At 39.2% G+C, this 20,226-nt stretch overlaps 1 protein-coding gene across 2 annotated transcripts in view; it reads left to right on the top strand.

Annotated features, from left to right (window-relative positions):
- Positions 1-20,226, top strand: part of BMPR1B (bone morphogenetic protein receptor type 1B) — a 187,482-nt gene that overhangs the window by 66,031 nt on the left and 101,225 nt on the right. The gene's annotated exons all lie outside the window — the stretch shown is intronic.

Here is a 20,226-nt window from a genome sequence, read left to right as displayed (position 1 = left end):
AAGTTACTCATTCAGCAGGTTTTTCCTTTCTTTAAGTCAGACTGGGTGATTATGAAACTTTGATATTATTTATCTTGCTAAAAGGTCGTTTTGGAACTGTGTTGGTCCATACTGTTCAGTTACTGTTCTGCGTCCCATGGGGATTAGCTTATGTAACTACAACAGCTTTGTAAAATTTATGGTAGTGTTGGCATATTTCAAGTAAGCCTGTTACCTCTGATTAACATTAGTGTTAGTTCTAGATTTAGGCTTAGCCAGATTGCATTTTAAGACTTCGCACTTAACTGATGTAGTAACAACTGTCTCATTATCAAATTGCAGTTGCTGGCTATGCAAAATGCAAGCAAAAAAGCAGCAGTAGTAATGCAGTAATAAATTCACTTTTTTCTTGAGCTATTCTTTTACAAACTGCAGGCTGTGATTGAGCTAAACCTTGCACATGTTTAATTTTGGATGTCATGGTTGGTGCCATTGACTTCAGTGATCAAAGTAGGAAAGGCACTACGAAAGGACCTAAAAATGCACAGTTGGCATTTACTCCAAAGCTCTCCTGTTCCTGAAAATTTTGTCGGATTTCGGAAACTTAGAAAACATAAGCAGACCTAAATTAGTGTCTAATTCTTCAGTATTATGCACACTTCAGCTGTGAGATTTTAATGAAAGTTGCTGTTTCCAACACTGGGAGGCTGCCTGTGAATTTTAAGAGGTTCTGTTGACATTTTGTTAAAAAAGCTAGGCTTCTTTTCTTCAACATGTGACTAGCACTGCACTTCCTCCTTTGCCCTTGTCCAGCAGTCATCCTCTGAGTGCTGTCAGACTTTTCCAGCATACTAAGTTCTTATTTTTTGTCAATACACTGTCCTTGTATCATTTGATATCAAGTGATGCTGGTCTACTGTGCTGTCACCTGTGCTGTAACCCCTCTGCATGTACAATGCCAAATAAACATATGGTTATAAACCCAGCCTTTGCTAATAGCTGTAGTTGTGGTATCCTTCCTTCTGTCTTGTTTACATGTCTTTTGCTTCTTTTTGTGCGGCACAGTAGTGGTGGGGTATGGTAAAGTGATGCTGTATATTTATTTACAGAAGTACAGGAATGTGCATGTTTCATTAAAATTATAGGCTTCTCCTGAAAAATTTTAAAAATCTAAGATGCTTCCCTGTTTTACAGATGTAGGTGTCCAAGAATAAGTTTTTGACATTATACTACACATAATGCTGTGATAAATACTTCAATTTCTTGCTCAGTTTTATGAAACCACTCTGGTTTCTGTTTTTTGCAGGGATTTATTTGTGGCAGCTTAAAAGTTTGATGGAATGATATTATTAAACTGTCACGTACATGATTGAGGATGAGAGCTATGTGTAGGAACTTTATGACTGAGAAACTTGTAATGAGCAAATTACTTACACTTTGCATCTAGCACTTCACCAAGGCTTAGCAATTACCCATGTCATCCAAATGTATTTTCATTTAAATACAAAAGGTTTCTGTGGCATCAGTGACAAACTTCTAAACCAAGATTTTATAAACAGTGTCCATTTAAACAAAGTCAGCTTCAGTAGTGGTGTATTAGTAATGATCATCTTAGTTTTTCAAGCTGCACAGTAAAGATAAATAAATCGTATGCAAGGAGAGCCTTAACTATGTGCATAAGGTACTAAAAGCACTTCCAAGAGCTGCTGTTGATGAAAGCAGTGGAAGTAAAGCAGTAAGACTTAATATATCTTTCAATATAGATGCAGGAGATGAAATTTCTGTTTTGTTCCAAAGTTACTGTTAAAACTTCTTCAACTTGACAGAGCTGCAAATGGATGGGTAAGCGCTGGCCGCAGCCTCAGTGGTAACCTCAAAGGTGTGCAGGGATGCTGGCCATGGGATTATGCCAGACTGTGCACTGTCTAATCACACAAACTTGATGGTCCTGTAAGCCTTGGAACAGACTGGGATTTATGTATAGATATTGTCCTGACAAGGAGAATTTCATGGTCATAAGCTGCCTTAAAAAGACACTGACTTTAAGATAAACTCCTTTAGCTCTTAGTGTTAATGGAGTTATGATACGGGGCAAACCTCCCAGTTACACCATCCGATGTATTGATGAAAGGCAGGACATTTATCTGCATTTGTGGTGCCTGCCCACAGTGTACACTGAGGGCATGCAGCAAATACGTATTTGTTTGTGCTGATCTTGCTGTCTTCTTTTCAATTTCCCTTAGTCTTCTGTTTCAAGGTACCCATCTCTTAACAGCCCAGTTTCTCACTGTGTTTACAGAGATGTAATTCAGTTTTATGTTTTTCTGATTTTTAAACTTTGAAACTTTTATTTATTCCAGAGCAGGATTGTGGGTTCCTGCCACCAGGGATGTCTCATGCTTACTGTCATACTGTGCATAATGATTAAATGTGAATTTGGATACCTAATACCTGACCACTGACAGAAATTTTGAGACACAGCGTTAATATTTATTCTTCATCCCTCTGTGAATACCTATACAATCTTAATGCTCTTGTATGAATTCTGTGACAGACACACACTTTATTCAATTTGAAGAACTTGTTTCATAGAAAACATTTTTGCAGAATTTTTTGACATCCACATTTCCTGGGAATGAAATTCTATAATCATAGCTGGATGTGCACTGTAAAGGGAGCTGAAACAAAAGTGGTTCCTCCTCCTTCTCCCTCCCCCCTTTTTCCACCTGTTTGCAAAAAGCTGAAAAATTTTTTCTTTTTTTTTTCTTTTTTTTTTTTTCATATGAAGGCTCATAATTACCCTGGGCCTGCAGGAAAGGCCCACAGCCTCTGTAAAGCTGGCAGCAGGAGGTACTTCCAGGCAGGAGGGGTGGGGAGCCCGTCCATGGCTTTGTCTGAGCATCTGAGAACTTCATCTGAGCCGTGCCGCAGTGTCCATTAACACCGACCTGTGCCATCGGCAAGGAAAGCATTGAGCAAGTGTTGGGGCCAGTATTTATAGACAGCTATGTAGCAGCCCTGGAGAGAGAGAGAGAGACAGAGAGGGAGTGCGAGAAAAATCTTGGCCGAACTGAGGACAATTTTATTTCAGGTTTCTGTTATTTAAGTAACATTAAATAAAACCCCCGTGCTGAGTTTAATCTCCTCCCTGGATCGTAGCAGTCCTGCTTCACATTATGACCAGGTGGAAGCAACAGATTTAAAACAAGACATTTGAGGGTAAGTAATTGATTTAGAGTCACTTTTACCTCCAGCATCCCAGCCAGCTCACTGCTCTTCAAGGACGCTGCATCAAGAGCTTGGTGTTGTGACTGAGGCATAGTGCTGCCTTTGTGTAAAGATGTTCTGCATGTGGGGAGTTCGTGTGCAGTTACAAAGGAATGTTGTGTAGTTTCTTAACTCAGCAACATGCTTGAAAAGTTCAGTCAGCATCAGAAACAAAATACACACAAGAAGTCTACTTCCCCTACTGAAAGTAGTGTGGGTCATTTAAAATACTGTCTCATAGTAATGTCTAGGTTGTGGCTTAAAGCATCTGTTTCTTGGTGTATAGCTGGTTGTACTTGCATGGCAAGACTGTTGCCCTATGTGCACTGCTTTTAGCAGCAGAAAATAAGAAAAAGAGTTTGACTCAAACTTCTGTCTTTTGTTGTATTAGCAATCAGAGTCAATGCTCAGTCTTTCTCTGAGGAGCAGGACAGTTCTTAATGGATGTTCTTACATACTTTGGTTTAAAAAATGAATCATTTTTAAAAAGGTGGGGAGCTGAGTAGGTTATTAGGAGTGAAAAATTCCCCTTGCTTCGTGAATTGGTCAAGGTGACATAGAACACACACCCCTGCAGGATATTCTGATAACAGAGGGGAAATGATTGTTTACAGCAAACTGTTATAAGCAAAGTGAAAGAGAGATTCTTCCTCGCCTACCTTCACACAGGCAGCTCCCTACAGCTTTTGAAAAATGAACCTTTTTCCATTACTCACAGTATCTTTTTCAACAGCCTCCTCAATACATACAGGCCGCTGAGTTCATTAGTCTTCTTTGTTTGCGTATTCTAGGGTGTAATTTTAAAAGCCAGGTTACCTAAAAAGGGGATAATTCTTCTAAAACTCTCTGCTGGCAGCAACATGTGAAATCTGTACAATTCAACATTGATGTTTACTATGGTTATTTCAGAGAAGATTAATGTGTTGCTTAAAGAACACAGCGTTTCCCTGAATGAAATTTATCAGTTGACAGCCCTGGAATTACTTATTTAAGTTAAGAAAATATAGACTTTGGCACTGGTTGAAGATTTTTGGGGTTGAGTGGGAGGGTGGCTTGCAACTTCAGAGGGTGTTAGACACATACTGAATATGTGTTGAAAACAAAAGTCTGTTGAAATAACTTTAAGCTTGAGGCTCAGACTAACAAATAAAAGGAAATGCAAGACAGAGCTCACGTTAGACCCTGAGCTGTACTTGTTAACACCAATGTTTTGCACGCATGGGGTGCATAACGTAAGCCTCTATCCATCCATTTAAGATTTAGCAAGTAAATGACAAGGAGAGTGGTGTTTTCCAGATAAGAAAAGCAGTCTATATGAGAACCTGTAGAAAACCGTGTCTGTGTTTAAAGATCATGATGATCATTATTTCCTATGTGTATCACTTACTTCATATTTTGGTTAGACACTGTTATCACTAGAAACATTAAAAGACTACACTGAGAATTGCAACAGGGGAGACAGAAATGTACATTAAATGGACAATTAACACTAATAAAACTAATCTGCTGGGAAATTCTCTCATTACAGAGCTATTCCGGTACATGGACATTGAAAAAAACTAAAAGAGACAAAGAATCAACTGCCTTATAACCAGTGAATTTCATAGAGGACAGCACTGTCACATCTCGTTGAGGTTTATAAATAAATGATAAATGCAAGATGAAACCTCCTATTTTTTTCCTCTTCCTTACCCAAATTTCTCTGTGCTTCTGTTTGAAGGTTATATAGATTTTTGTCTCATACCTTGGCCAAAATGCAACTAATAAGGAATAAGAAAAAGTAAAGTTATTGAAAAGTGACTTAGCATAGTGTATTTGAACACAGTAGATTATAAGGCATCAGTCCACATCCTCAGAGTTTCAGTGTTGTGACTGTACATCCCTAGACGATCACAGCCTGGACAGGTTTTACTGTTACTGTATTTTACTACTACTGTTACTTTTACTACTACAGGAGTAGGATTGATGCCCCATTGCTGAACCTGCATGGTGCTTACAGAGCATAAACTGTTCTTCAGTAGCTGAGATACTCTGTGTGCACATCATTACCCTGGGTAAATGTGTCCTTCCTGTTGGCAACAGGTAGAAAAAGATCTCATTTAAAACCAGGGACCATAAACTGCAAGTGTGAACAGTATTGCAGAGTAGCTAATGCAGCATGGTGTCCATCTGACCTTACAATGAGATAGGTTGTTTGCTTTCCCATATAATTTAGTAAAACATTTGCAAATTTAAGGGATATTGAAGGGAAGATGTGGAGAAAGTGCCAGGACTGTAGATATTGCTGGCCTTGCTCCAGGGAAGGGAATAACCTCTGAGCTGAATTCGACCTTTCATGAGGATCTTGATATAACCATGTATGAGCTCCGTTGGTATTTTTTGTTCTTTGTGATGGAGTTTTCTTGGCCCTTCCTAAGCCCCACAGAGAGATGCTTTAATGGCATGTTAACCTACTGATCAGTGAACTCTGTGCTAATGGGTCACGCTGGAGACAGACATTTTCTCTCTGATTGCTGGGATTATCCATGGAAAGTCCAATTACCTGCTGGGGCTGGGGTGAGAAAAGTCACATGCTGCCTCTTTAGCATTGTGTCTGCAGGAGTTTGAACAGCACTGGGTGTTGCAAGGGTTAATGTTGGGGCTTCTTGACTGTTGTGGACGTGCCTGGGAGGGCTGTCAGTGGTTACCTGCTAGGATGGGAGGAACTCCCAGGGTGAGTGATACTGCAATCATCTTCCAGAGGTTTTAAAAGACGGATGGCTAGGAAGGCTTCATGGGAAAGGACAGTAGGGTTAGCACTTTTTATTATGCCCCTTCCCCCATTAGTAATTGGAACAGGACCATAGACATAAAAATACAGTAGTGGCCGTGGCTATGTTTCTTTGCAACCAGTTTGTGTTTGGGGTTGGATGTGGCTTATCTTTGGTTTTTTGAATGTCAAAAGCCAGCCTGCCCCCTTTTTAAGTCATTCTGGATCTTGAAACTCATTGAACAATTTCAGCTTTCGGAAATGCATTTCCAGGGAGGATGGTATAGAGCAGGATGCTTTCTTTCATGTTGTGCTGTCCTGCTATTTATCTTGCTCTCATGTTCTATTTGAGGAGTCCCCATCAGAACGCGGTAATCAGGTTGACACAAAAGCTCTGCTTTCCTAGGGGGAAATGAGATTATGGCATAGTCAAAAGAAAAAAAAAAAAGTCATGTATATATACACAGAAAGGTAACTTCATAAAAACAGGTGCATACCTTAGTTAAATGTAGTGCTTTGGAGTCCTTACACTGCGCAAATTATATAGGTAGTCCTTGGGGGATTTGGTGATTTATCAGAGCAGAGAGAGGGCTGAGCATGATTTCTGACATTATTCCTAATGACTGTGTGCCAATATGGGAACTTAGCTTGTAACACATCAGTTTCGAAGGAAATGTATTTTGGAAAGCTGTCTTGGATCTGGGAAATGTGTTTATAGTCTGGACCAAACCCACAAAGACCATTACATTAACCAGCCAATACCTGATGCAGAGAGCATATATGTGGGTTGTGAAGGGTTCAAGTCTATCTCATGAGTTTGTCTGATTCAGGTCAGGGATGTGGGGCTTCATTTCCCATGCTGTACCTGAGCACTTCAAGCCTCTCCACCTGTGGCTGTTTCTCTTTGTATGTATGCTGAGATGCTTATGGAACTGGGAACTCAGACCTGGATCTCCCCTATTGGAACTGACTCTTCTAATGTCTGGACTATTGACTCCTTCTGCGTTTCATGATCTGTCTCAAGAAATACCAATTTCTGAGTGAAAGTTCTATAATTCAGAGCAGGGTATTGGGTATTCTTTCTTTCCCTCTGTGATTTTTGAAGAAATACTTTTGAAATATCTTGCTTTCAAGAGATTGAAGAGTAAAACCTATGTTTGGGTTTGGGGTTTTTTTGTTTATTTTGTAATATTCCTTTCCATTCAGACATCATCTGGGGCAAAGCCTTTCCTAGTAATAGACATGGAAGTATTTGTTTCCATCTTCAAGCTGGTATCCTCTGCACTGTTTTGGCCTTTTTAAAATATCTGTGTTCCCACGAAGAAATGGGAAAATCGGCATAAATTTACTTTTTATGCCAGTGTCAGCCTCAGTTGTGATACTTTTCAGTGTCAGAAGGGTTGCACTTTCCATTTATTCGGTACCATAAGAAGCTCATGATGACTTTGGGAGCTCTTCAGGTTTTGTAATGAACTTGAGAGCAAATAAAAAAAAAGCAAAAATGTGCTCATGCAACCAAGGAAGCCGTTTATGTTTTGGGAGTGAGTGCTCTTTCTCTCTTTAACAGAGCTCCTCTTTGGCTCCCATGTCTCACAGAAGTGATTTTGCATTTTCTATTCCTTACCACCTTTAAATTTATGAATGGCCATGTTATTTTCCTAACCTGAAAAACCTTCCTAATCAGAACTTTTGAACCCTGACTGCAGGTACCCTGTACAGCGATGTTACTGGCACGCTGCCGTGAAAATTTAAAAATTCATCTGGCATCGGAATTTAGTCCTTGGATGGGTAATGAGTATTGGATTTTTCAGTTTGATTTGTGTTTGCAAATCACTACCAAGTGCTGCTTGGTATTGAATTTCACCTATCACTGAGAAAAACTTGGTTGAAGTGTTTTCGTCGACAATGTTATGTATGGATACCATGAGAGTATTTAACATCCAAGGGAAATGCTGCTTAGCCTGAGGGCAGGTGCACATTCAATAGCACGTACATTTACAGAACACTGTATTTGTGGGCACCAAGTCCCTTGATCACTGACCTTTATCTTTTTCCCTGCATAGAGGAAGTCCACTCTTATTTGAGCAAGACTTAGTTGCTTAACCGGTGCTCATTTAGGCAAACCAAGAATGCAGAGAATTACGTGTGGTTGCTCGTTAATACAGGTTTAGAAACAGCATTTGCCGTGTGAACAGTCCTTTCAAGTTTGTCTTAGCCTGTGACATGATATGAGAGTACTTACAGCATAAGAAAACTCAAGTTTTCATGCCATTTAAAATTTTTACTTTTCATTTGTGCTGTGTACTGCTGCAGCTTCCAATTTCTTTGAAGTCTTTAATGTTTGTGTAAAAAAAATATAATGCCGTTGCTAACATTTCTCCGTGATTTATATTAAAACTACTGAATACTGGTAGTCCCAGACGTCTCGAAATCTGATCTACATTGACATTCTTGTACTTTGGGAGTTACAAATGCACGGAACCTCCTTGACTATACAGAAAGAAGGATTTGGGAAAAGAACTGGAGCTTTTAATGTGCTTTTTAGTTAAGATGCTGTCTTTCATGTTGGAAAATAGAGGCAGACTTTAACATGGATGACCTCAACAACATAACGGTGCTTCAGACAGTGGCTATGAAGAGGAAGGAGCAGGCGACTACTGTGTTCTAAAGTGCAAATTGAAAGTCTTCAGCCTGTTGTTCCTGTGTCAAATCAGCACTCAAGAATGCATATCTTGCAGCAGAGAACAAAATACTCTTATTTTTCTTTATCCTTGTGGCTTACATTGTTACTTAGCCCACAGGCCATATGTTTGAAATCTCTCACTTAAGGTCAGAATACCCCTTACTTACACTTTGCACTATGTGCCAGGGCACTGAAGTGGGACCATGGTTTCTATAAAAATTGAAATAAGCCAGTGAATCATAGTTATTTACTGTGTTTCATCCCACCTCAGAAAGCATAAGTATAAAGTGTGATTTTTAATTAACAAGCACATTGTCCCAGTGCTTTCACTTGGAAAATTACATATCAGTATCTAGAGAGTTTAGCAGACCATTCATTTCTCCCTCCAAGCAATAAATAATATCCTTCAACTTCCCAGGAATGTTTTTCTGCTTACTTTTAGCAGCATAGGTACAAATGAAGTATTAATGATGAAGGTAAAATAAATGAAGAGTGATAATTGAATAAAACGATGCCATTTGCAAAGCAAAACAAAAACCCCAACCCTTTCCAACACCACATCTCCTTCATTTCATCACTACAATGTCTCATGATGACATCCGCGAAGAGTTTTGCCTTCTAACCTTGAAATGTATCTTTGTGTTTATTGTCAGGACCTTGTTGGCAAATTGAGCTTGACAATGAGATGGTGAAGGCAGGGGGAAGCAGGGTGACCTGGGACACACAGTTCTGCTAAAACCTTTCAAGGTCCGTAGAGTGCCTTTTCCTTTCCAACGAATCAAATTACCAACTGGGCAGCTCGTTCACTTAGCTAATCATTAATGTGGGACCCGTGAATTATGGGGCTTGTAACCCTTTCTCTTGCTAATTAATTTTTTGTGTGTGCTAAAATACTCTTTTCTCCTGGTGCTGTGAGAGCCTTTAGCAGGGGCAAGTGCACTGAACCTGGTCTGGGTTGTCCCAGAGCTGGGTTGCCCCCCTTTCGCTCAGAGCCCTACTGTCGCCTGGGCTTGGAGGAAACCAATTCTGCCGGCACCTGCTCGTGGCCAGCAATCCTGAGAGCCGTCCGTGGTGGGTGCAGTTGGTGGGCAGCCCATTTCAGCCTCATCAGCTGTCCCAGGGTCCTGGCACCTGCAGAGGTGAGTGTGCGAGGTGAGATTCTAAGCTGTGCCCTTCACTTGGGATGACTTTCACTTCTAATAGCTCCTTTCTCCTTGTGCTGGAAAGTGCAGGTCTTATATGTCTGATGCATGTGTAGTGTTGTAGTTCTGGTTGCTTTAGTAGACCTGTGGCCTTCAGCTATCTTCTGCCAGTAAGAGTGAGGCCAGCTTAAGTTCCAGCTGAAGTTGATCTCTACTCCTTCTTCACACTGCTTGTCTCCTCCGCACGTTGTGCACAAGGTCACTGTGGGTTTGAGAGTAGCTTTTACATCACGTTCTCTCAGCATAACAGAATGCATTTGTAAGGGTTATTCTTGCATGTATGGTTTAAGAATTTTGCTTTATTTTATACCAGTTAGAAAAAAATATGTTTCTTATTTCCTTATAATAGCACAGGCATTAAATGGCAGGTGCTGGCTCCATTTCTGAGGCCACCGAGAGCAGCTGTGCATCTCTCACAAGGCAAAGAGTTTTTCTGCAGCCCTTTTCACCATTTTGAGGGAGGGAAATCTCATACTCACTGGCTGTGACTGGAAAAGGATTCTATTTCAAATTCAGTCATTTCCCCAGCTCTTAACAACTCCAGCTAGGACGGTTTGCAATAGGGGATTTATTTGTGAAGTGCATATATGGTCAGAAAATGACACTGTACAAATGCTATTATTCTTCTCCAGAGATCCAAAATCTGTCTGTCTTCCAAGATACTTCTGCTTTCCATAGTCCAAAGATAAATGGTGATGACTTTTTTTTTTTTTGCTCTATAGTGGTATGAGAAAATGAGCTGGATTTCACTCTGGTTTGTTTATTGTCAACAAAATTGTTAATTGCTTTCTAATGTTAGCCAGAGAGCATGCAACATGACTTCAGGTTTGTAAAGCAGGCTGCTGGAAGAAAAACTTCTTGTTGTTTTGTTTGGTTTAAACTTGTAGATTAAGAAAATATACTTTATAAGACAAATAGCGATTTTTCCTTGCATCCCTTCTGTCAAACCACTTCTCATCCTGCACTTGCACTAGCAGGTCTTATTTCTCTCATGGAGTTTTTTAATATTTCTGGCAGTTATCAGCATCCTTACTTTTTCTACCCTCAGAGCCCTTTAGAATTAAGTAACATCTAACACTTAAATAGCAATTTGCATCCTGAGAAGATTTTGAAAGTCTCCATTAATGCGTCTCTCCTGAGGCAAACAGCAATGTGCATGTTTTTAAGATGAAAGCTGAGAGTGTGCTAAGTAACTTATTCTAAGCATGCAAGGAATTGGTGCCATTTAATCTCAGAGTAAGTGACTTGAGCATGTAATTAACTTTCAGCTCAAAGGATGTGAATGATTGGAAATTAATTATAAAAAGGAAACATGAACTGTGGTGTCGTTAATCCATCTGCACTGAGTCAGTATTTTATAAAACATGCTGGGGAGGAGGGACTGACTCTTGGTCCTAAGGCTGGACTACACATCTAGGAGATGTCTCAATAATATAACATTGAAATAAGCAGGTGTATTTCCCATGAGCCATCTGCCTAGCTCTCTTACTCGAATGAAGCAAAAATTGCTATCTCTTTTCAGTGCAGGTTTTCCATGAAATGCAGGGCATGATGTAAATGGCAGAGAGGTTTGCTTTTGGCAGAGTCCACTATAGTCAGCTGTAAAACTAACAGCAAGACAGCAGATCAAGGGATGAGTGGTCATGATGCAGTTCAGTGTGAAGAAGCCACTGCCCTCATCGGTTGATTTCCGTAAGCAGTAATTTATTGGTTCAAAATGATGGAAGACATATCATGTCTTTGGTTTTTTTTTAACAGACTTTTTCTTATCCAAGGTAGCTAGAAAGATGAATGGTTAAAAAAAAAAAAAGCTCTGTTGTCTTTTAAAATGCTGAATGAATTGAGAATGCAATTTAAATCAGGCTTGACAGCAAATCATGATGTGGACATAATTCTGAGAACCTTCTCTAAATAATCCTGATGAGGATGGGTGTGCATAATGCAGTTCATTAATGGTGAAAAAGGGGAGATTTTAGGATTAGGTACATTTCTGCTATGTTTGGTGTTTATCTACAAAGTAGTGTTAACCTGTATGCCCAGCTAGAGAATACTGTATGCACAGTCATACTCACAGAATATTGAGAAACCCAACATTGAAACATGAGAGCTGTGTTTTATGCCTTCTTCTGAGCTGAAGCACAGGGACAGTGAAAGAATACAAACACTGGAAATCTTCCTCAAAGGAAAGGAAAAAAATTGTAATGAGACTAATCAAGTTAGTTAATCTAAATCATAATGAATGTCAACATCAGAGAAAGTTCATGCTTATTAAAAATAAATAAGTACACTCAACTATGTGCTGTCTGAAAATATTACCTGGTGTATTTGCTCACAGTTATATTTCTCTTTGTCAGTGGAGGTTCTACTCCATAGGAAAGGAGATATTGTAGAAATCAGGTTGTTTGGGGGATTTCAGTGGCATCGATCATGGAGGAGGGTATTATTTCCTATTAGTATGACTGGTAAAATTTGAGGCCCTGGTGGCTAGCTTTTAAATACTGGGTTGCACAGGTCCTCAAAAGATTTATGAGAAATACTTACATTTCAGTTGTTGACAATATCATGCTTGCCTTATTTATTGGCCCTGTCATCTCTGTGCTTTTGAAACTATCACTTCTAATTGTTCTGAATAATTGCAGCAACACCTGCTGGCAAGCCCAGAGCTGATATACTGGAAGCTTTCCTGTTGTTGACGTCAGCCAACAAACCATTTGTGCCTTTAGCAGATGTTTTTCATTTCTTTTTCACATGGGATTTACGTAGATCTATTCTCTTCCTCCAGTAAAGGCCAGCCACCTCTTTCAGGCTGTTTACCATCAGAAATTATATTGACTGGGTCACTGGCACCAAACTTACATAGATTTTGCTTAGCCACAATGTTGATGTGTTTTGTGTATGTGTTTCACTTCTTCTTCCCCCCTCTTCTTTTGTTTTGGAGAAGTTTCACACTTCATGTTTTTAGCCTTCTAATTAAAAAATAAAGTCCTCTACTTTGTCTGCCTTTAGACTGTAGGTCAATCTGATGGTGTTGGCTGTTTTTTGGTCTTACTCTATTACCATGTTGAAAGAGTGACTTCCACTTGCTTTTAATACCTAGAGCGCTTTGTTCTTTGCTTGTTTACAGTCTGTATAATTTTACAAATTTCTGATTGCTTCCTCACTGGAATCCTTTCAGGGTTGTTTTTTAAAATTTAATTTTATACTGTATGCTAAATACAACCAAAGGCTTTTGATTCTCATTGAAAAGCAGAACAAAACCAAAAAAGATTAATAAAAAATGAAATATATCCAGATGAATGACAGTACAATGGAAAATAGTAACCCCACCACCCCCTGACTAAACATTGCTCATAATATGTACTTTAAATCTTTTTTTTCTTGGGGTGATGTGTCATCTAAGTAAGAGCAAATAGTATCAGTATCTTTTGACAAGATAGATCTGAGTAAGTTAAAAATTTCTCTTTACATGGGACTTTATAAGTTGAACTTTTTGGTTCACTGTTCTTTGCTAGGGTAGCTACACTGGTGTGTTGTTAACAAATTGATATTTTGGCAGTGTACAACAAGGATGTATACATTCAAAGTATTCCTAAAGGTTTCAGGCTGGACTGTGATATACAGCAGCAATATCTTCCCTCTCTCTTTCCCTCCTTCACCAAAAAATTTTTCCCTCCTACTGCAAAAGATGCTAACTAGTGGACTTCAGCTATCACAGAATCCCTGAGGGGCCAAGCAAGCCATACTGCTTTATAAAGTGCAGCAAGTAAAATGGTGTGCATTTTCTCAGTCTTTCTGCAGTGGAGGAAGAGTACTAAAATCAGTGCACTGTCCTTCAGTCACAGGTTTTGCTGGACACCTTTATGAAATGCAAATCTACAAAGTCCTGGACATGGGCTCTTAATTGCCTGTCACTGTCTCTTCTGCTGTCAATGGGGCTCACAAAGTCTCTCTACATTCTTTCAAGGTATTAGCCTTACATACCCAATGCCAGAAATGCTTCTTGGCTCTTTCACCTAGGCTAGTTGTTACCATTTTGTGCCATATTGTGAATATTCTTTCTCTTAACGAAAAACCTCCTAAAGGTGTTCAGTTTTCATCTAGGAGAGCTTTGTTTGTGAGTTATATGTGCTTTATACAGGATCTTTTCTTTGCATAGAAGGTTAGTCTTCTGTCTTAGAATAAATAGAGAGGTGGATAAGTAAATGAAGGCATTTCAGTGGCCAAAATTATATTACTAAATCTTAAATGATTATGCTCTACCAGCTTTCATACTGGATAACAGGCTTCCTCCTATTCTGTTTATTAATCTTAATTGTCCTAACCTGACAGTTTTGTCCTGTGACTTTTAAAGCAGTGTGGCTGTTTGTTTCTTGACTCAAATTGAAAAAGTACCATCTTTCCACTCCTGTTATGCTCAGGTCCTAATATGCTCCTAATCAAGAGTCCAGACTCTCTGCATATGATGCCCTATACTGATATATTCCTTAATATGGTATAGTTTCAGTATCTACACATCAGGTTGTATCAGCTACAATTAAAGCTGTAAATTACACACTTCTCCCTCATCACTTGTTCCTCAGTGGTAAGTTACCAAGATGTTTGCATTGATACAGTTAACAGTTTACAGCCATTCTTTCTTTTGGAAGGCTCCAGATATAATCATCTCCAGGCTCCAATTTGTGCCGTACATGGCCATCTATGTGGGGTTTTGTACCCATTCCAACCACCTGGGTCCCATTACTCCCATTTGGTTCTCATTGCACTGACTTCCTGTCTGTATTATGGAATTTATTTTAATTTTTGAACATTTAACATAAATGGTCTTGTATGGTCTGTACGTGAAAAAAAAAAATAAAATCACCACCCCATGTTCTAAAAGCATAATTTAATTTCTGCATATTCTTACTTACTCATTGTAATATCAGTCTTTAGGAAGACTATCAGTATACTATAGTATCAGAGTATAAGAGTGCCTCTTGACAGAGTTTCTCCACAGAGAAAAGAATGTTTTTAAAATACCAGTTTTTAAAATCCCCGTAACCATTTTTACAGAGCCATAGAAAAATGCTGAAAGAGATCTCCCAGAGTCATCTGTCTGTATCCCAAGGGAGGATCCTTATATATTTAAGCTGCTCTAGAGAGACAGTTTCCTGACCTTTTGTCAAGTGGATATTCTGTCAACTTTACTGGTGTCTCTAGACCGCATGGTATGCAACAAGAACTTTTTGTTGTGTAGTGATGCCTGATGCTGAGGCTGAATATCGCTATTCTCTTTCTCACTGGGAATTCTTAGGAATTAATGGGATGCTTTTTTCATTTCCTTATGCTTTTATTTTCATTTTTGAAGCATACATATATGTTTATGTATGTATATATATGTATATAAAATACATTAGAGCATCTTTCATAGCTTAAGTGTTTGCATCATACTGCCCTTCAGAGATTAATGGCAAGTAGGGAGGCACAGCTTATTACCTGTAAGCAAGGACAGTGATGGTGCTATGCAAAAACATGTAAAGAGCCTTAGACCTTTCTACATGAATGCATAGAAACAGAGGAGGATTTGGAGAAGAGAGTAAAGCTGTTTTTCTTTCCAATGAATTAGAAATTTCTTACTGCGTTTTAGTCCTGCAGGTGAACAGAATCTTCCTCCCGTGGCAAAGCAGGTGGCAAATGGCATCAATGGCCAAGCTCCTCATTTCTCCTTTATTTTTCTTCCCAGGATAATGCCTTCTACCCCAGCCTCACTGGTATTTTCTTTCCCCAAGACTGATGCCAGAACCTACACATCAGATGCATGAAATACTCTGTGCATAGACCATCCAGTCCAAATTGGGGATTTTGTATTGCAGTTGTAGATGTCTTTTCCAGGTTCTTGGTCATTGAGACAGGAAAATAAGCTCGTGAATGGGAAGACACAGCGCCCCAGCAGAAATAGGGCCAAAACCCTACTCTATGCCACCTGCCCTGCCATTCCAAACAGCAATACCAAATGGCTCTGTACCTATCTCAGAAGATCATGGAGGGGATGCACAGTGACTGAGTAACTCCAGTACTTTTTGCTGGTTAAGAAAGCAGCTGAGAGCTAGAAAGGGGTTCATTTCCACAGTCATGCTGTCTAGAGGCAAGTCCTTAAGCTGTTGGCATGTATTTCTTTTCTATTATGTGCCTGTTGGGGTCAAGAAAGCAAAGAAAAAATAGAGGTCTTTCTGTCCTCAAACTGAAATGGCTTATATGTAGAAAGCTATGCCATAAATTCTAGAATTCTGTGAATTTTTAACTTGGTTGGAAGGTGAAAAGACAAAGGCACAGCTGAAAATGCTGGCTGGTTAGTCTTGTGTATAAAATCTATTTAAGGGGCAATAGCAAACTTCTGTATAAAAATTAATTAGAACATAGCACAGTCAGTTGAGATCAAAGAGCATACATTTATTGTGAAATATATGGTTGCTGGAGACAATTCATTTTTAATTTATTAGATTCCATAAATTGTTTTCTGATAGGTTAGGAACAGAGATCTATCAAGCTTATTCACATAATGCTGGCTCTGGCAACTAGCTAAGTGAATTATTGTCTTGAAGTATATGCCTACCCTTTAATGGTAGTAGACACAGCAATGAAACTGCATGGAAGTGTGTTTTCAGGGTTACAAAAGCACTTCTAGCACAGTAGAACATGTTGATACTAGCAGAATAAAACCCCACACTTCTGTAAGGAGTGATGGAAAAAGTGAGCGTTGGTTTCATCTTACTGGTGTGATGTTTGCTGTTTTTTCTGAGATGCATATTTGAAAAGATGGAATCTGAGGTGGCTACATCCAGGGTGCTTTCAGGTTCTTGAAATGTGGATATGAATTATTGTGGAATTCCTCTGCACTGCTATCTTCTACATTGTCCTTCATTTTTTGCCAGGGACAGAACCAATCTATCCCCTTCAAAGCATGACCACCCTTTCACCCACCTGGTTTAACTTTGCCTTCAGATTGCCCACATGGGTAGAATTTGGCCTTATCCTGCTCCTCCAGCAGCTGCCCCTGGTAAGAGAGACCTGTAAGGCCTTGTTTATCTCTTGCTTTGTGGTGTTTCATAAACTGCTGGAAAAATGTGTAAAAGTCAGGTTTTTTGCTCACCTTTTTCCTTATTTATTTCTACTTTCATCCATAATATGATACATGCTGTGCTGAAATCAAGGACGTTGTAAAAATTATGGTGTATATAGAATTAAAATTTCAGTATCTGTCTGATCAGCTTACTGGCATAGAGACTGCATGAGTATGGGAATGAGGAAAGGAAGGTGAGCAGCCTTCTCATGTTTGCAAACCCTTAACTGAACATTTCTCCGGCTGTTCTTTCAGTGTAACTAGACCTTTTAGTTGGACCCGTGCTCATTTTATCCCAGTGCAGGTCTGGATTCCTAAGAAATAATTATTCTCTGTGGCTGTGGAAAGCAATCTTATTTTTATGTATTACATAAAAAAAGCAACCTTTATGGTTTTTGGTTTTTTTCTTTTTCTGCATCCTGTTGTTTTCAAGTACAACTCTTTATGAATTTCAGAGGTGGTCTGATAAAGCAGGACAAGTTATTTTTGATTCAGAAGAATCCTAAAGCATCTGCTCTGTAAAGAGACCTGATGGCAGAAGGATGGAGAGTGCTTATATATTCTCAGAATTGCATTTGATTGTCCAGTACAGGATGTATGCCAAATTCTTCAGGAAAGCAACAGGATATTTTTGTTTTAATATTGTTTTGATATCTTGGGTCTTTTTGATGTTGTCAAAATATCTGCTGGCAATTTAAATATAATATGCTCACTCCCCTCTCTTTAATTTACAGAAGGACTGAGATTCTCAAAAAGAAATTGTCTTTTAGGTATGTCCAGGTGTGCACATCTAAATCCTGTGGAAGGTTGAACAGCATCAGACCATTATTTTCTGAAAAAATAAGCTATTGCAAATCAGCAGGCATGAAGCCAAGTTATAATAGAATAATTTATTATAATTTGATGTAGATGGTGGATAGAATGGATAGATTGTAATTGAAGCTAAGTGAATAATTCCAGTAAATAATTTATTCAATGAATTTATCCTGTTTTCCTACTCAGAGATTGTTTTTACTCCCCCCTCTCCTTTCCCTCCTTACATTTTATAGTCCCTGGGGCTTTTTTTGTCTAACTGGAGGGGTGAGGGCTCTCTTTGTTTCATTATGTGCTGGGCTGTGCTGGCCACTGTGGCAGTGCTGCCGTTTCACACCTCTGCATCCCCAGGTGTGCATGGCTGGAGCCTCGTACTCAGGGGAAGTCTGGTGGGGCTGTGGGTGGGACATGCCCATCACGGCAACAAGGCTTCCAGAGATGTGGGCATTCCTTCAGGGCAAGAATTAGTTATGTCATGGGCTTTGAGCTTCACACATGGGTAGGACCTTTCTAGCAAAGACAGACTCAAGACAGATGACAAGGGGCTTTCTAGAGGATGAGGATCATGTTTCACTTGGGCTGTCGACATCTTCAGGTTTTTTGTGTGTGTGCGGTGCGGGGGAGGTTTTCCAGGGCTTCCAGAAGAGACTAGAAATGTTTGTGCCATAAAAATTCCTTCCAAGAAAATGTCTCCAGTCCAAGGAATTTGTTTATTGGGCAGGAGCTGTGCTCCCAAAGACTTATGAGGTTTTATTTCTATTACTGTATGTGCTAGCATCCTGCTGGTTGATCAGGCTGGCCAACATGCTGTGTCCTTATCCTGTCTTGTTCTCCCCTGTCTTCTAAGTTTTTTTCTAGCTTTTAAAACAGTGTTTCTGGGGTTTTGAGATTTTAATCAAGCTTTGTCTCTCCTCAGCAACCCATCCCTTCTTTGTCAGGAAATTGGACAAAGATTATTAGATGCATACACATTCATTTTTCTCCTGGTTCCCTCAAGGACCCAAGCTAAGTGCTCCACCTTTCATTTAACATTATATGCAGATTTTTGTAACATTTCCTCTCCTTATTGCTTTGAGTAGTGAAAGAATTTCATGTCACAAGGACTAATGTTTCTGATGGATATCTGAAGTTGTGCTGATTAAAACAAATTGAGCTATGGACATCTCAGACCTATTCTTATTCCAGATGGGTTGCAAACTTAAGTAAGCATCACTTCATCAGGACTATGATGATCACTGATTGTTTAGTGCTCAAATAAACAAAGCACAGGCTGAGACAAAATTCGGCAAAGAGCGTGAACTTGTGACGTTTGATTTTGGAGCCCTCAGCCACCAGACTGGGACATAGAATTAATGTAGCAGAACCCATGTACAATGGTGAGCATGTCCTACTGCGGTTTATGGATTTACCAAGTTCATCCTCACAGTTACTAGGTCTGAAGATTTTAGCATTATCATTCTGTTCTGTATGTTATCTCTTTGCCCATCTTGTTTGTGTTTATCATGTTTTAACACAAAAATCCCCTAGACCACAGAATCTGCTCTTCCATGACCTGTTTTACTTTCTCCCATAGCTCTAAACACACCACCTGTACCTGTGGAAAAGGGCTTTAATCCTACTCTGCATCCTCAGCGCAGGTTTGGAGTGATACCGCACGAGATTGTTCACCTTCTCTGTGCTGCTGTGGGTCGGACTTTTTGTCATTGAGCAAAACATCAAGTAGCAGGTTTGATTCCTTAAGGAGGCTTGCATTTTTCTTTTGACAAAAGTGGAATTGTTTGGTTTTCTATATAAGTGACACTATTCCTCTTAAACAACTTCAAAACATTTGACTTTAATATTAATTTGTAAAAGTAAATTACTTTAATGATAGCATGTATGAACAATAGTCTAATCTGTTCAGCAGTTTGGTGTATTTTTTAATAGATTTCTATATTAATATTGGAGCAAAGACAGTAATTTTTTGGTGCTTTTACAGCTGTGAAAACATGCCTATTGCAAAAAGAGACTAAGCTGTACCAAAGGGCGCACTGTGCCAGCAATATTTAATACTTCATTGTAGGTCTGCTGTTTTAAACATCTGTCCCTCATTTAGTGTATTTTTAATACAGAAATTTTAGTGTGGGCAAAAATGTAACTTTTTAGTAAAGTTAGTAAAGTGCTTTCTCTGCTACTGAGAAAAAAGCAACTTAGGATTCTATGAGAAAAAATATTTTTAATGATTTATAGGATTTGGGTCATTGGCCTTCAACTTCCATAAAACAGTAAATCATTTTTATTGAAATGAACACATTTCTGAGAACATGAATGTGGTTGATAAAGGAAGTTTCTGTGAAGTAAATATGGAAGCTGAAAAGGGAAGATTATCCTGTAGCCCCTGTGCTCTGCTGCACATTATGCGTAACAAGGAAATAATTGAGTTACTCAGGCTGAG

This window comes from Corvus brachyrhynchos, unplaced genomic scaffold (assembly GCF_000691975.1).
Source record: "Corvus brachyrhynchos isolate BGI_N302 unplaced genomic scaffold, ASM69197v1 scaffold249, whole genome shotgun sequence".
Taxonomy (NCBI): Eukaryota; Metazoa; Chordata; class Aves; order Passeriformes; family Corvidae; genus Corvus; species Corvus brachyrhynchos.
Note: the sequence above shows the minus strand (reverse complement) of the source record. Positions and strands in the feature narration are given on the sequence as shown.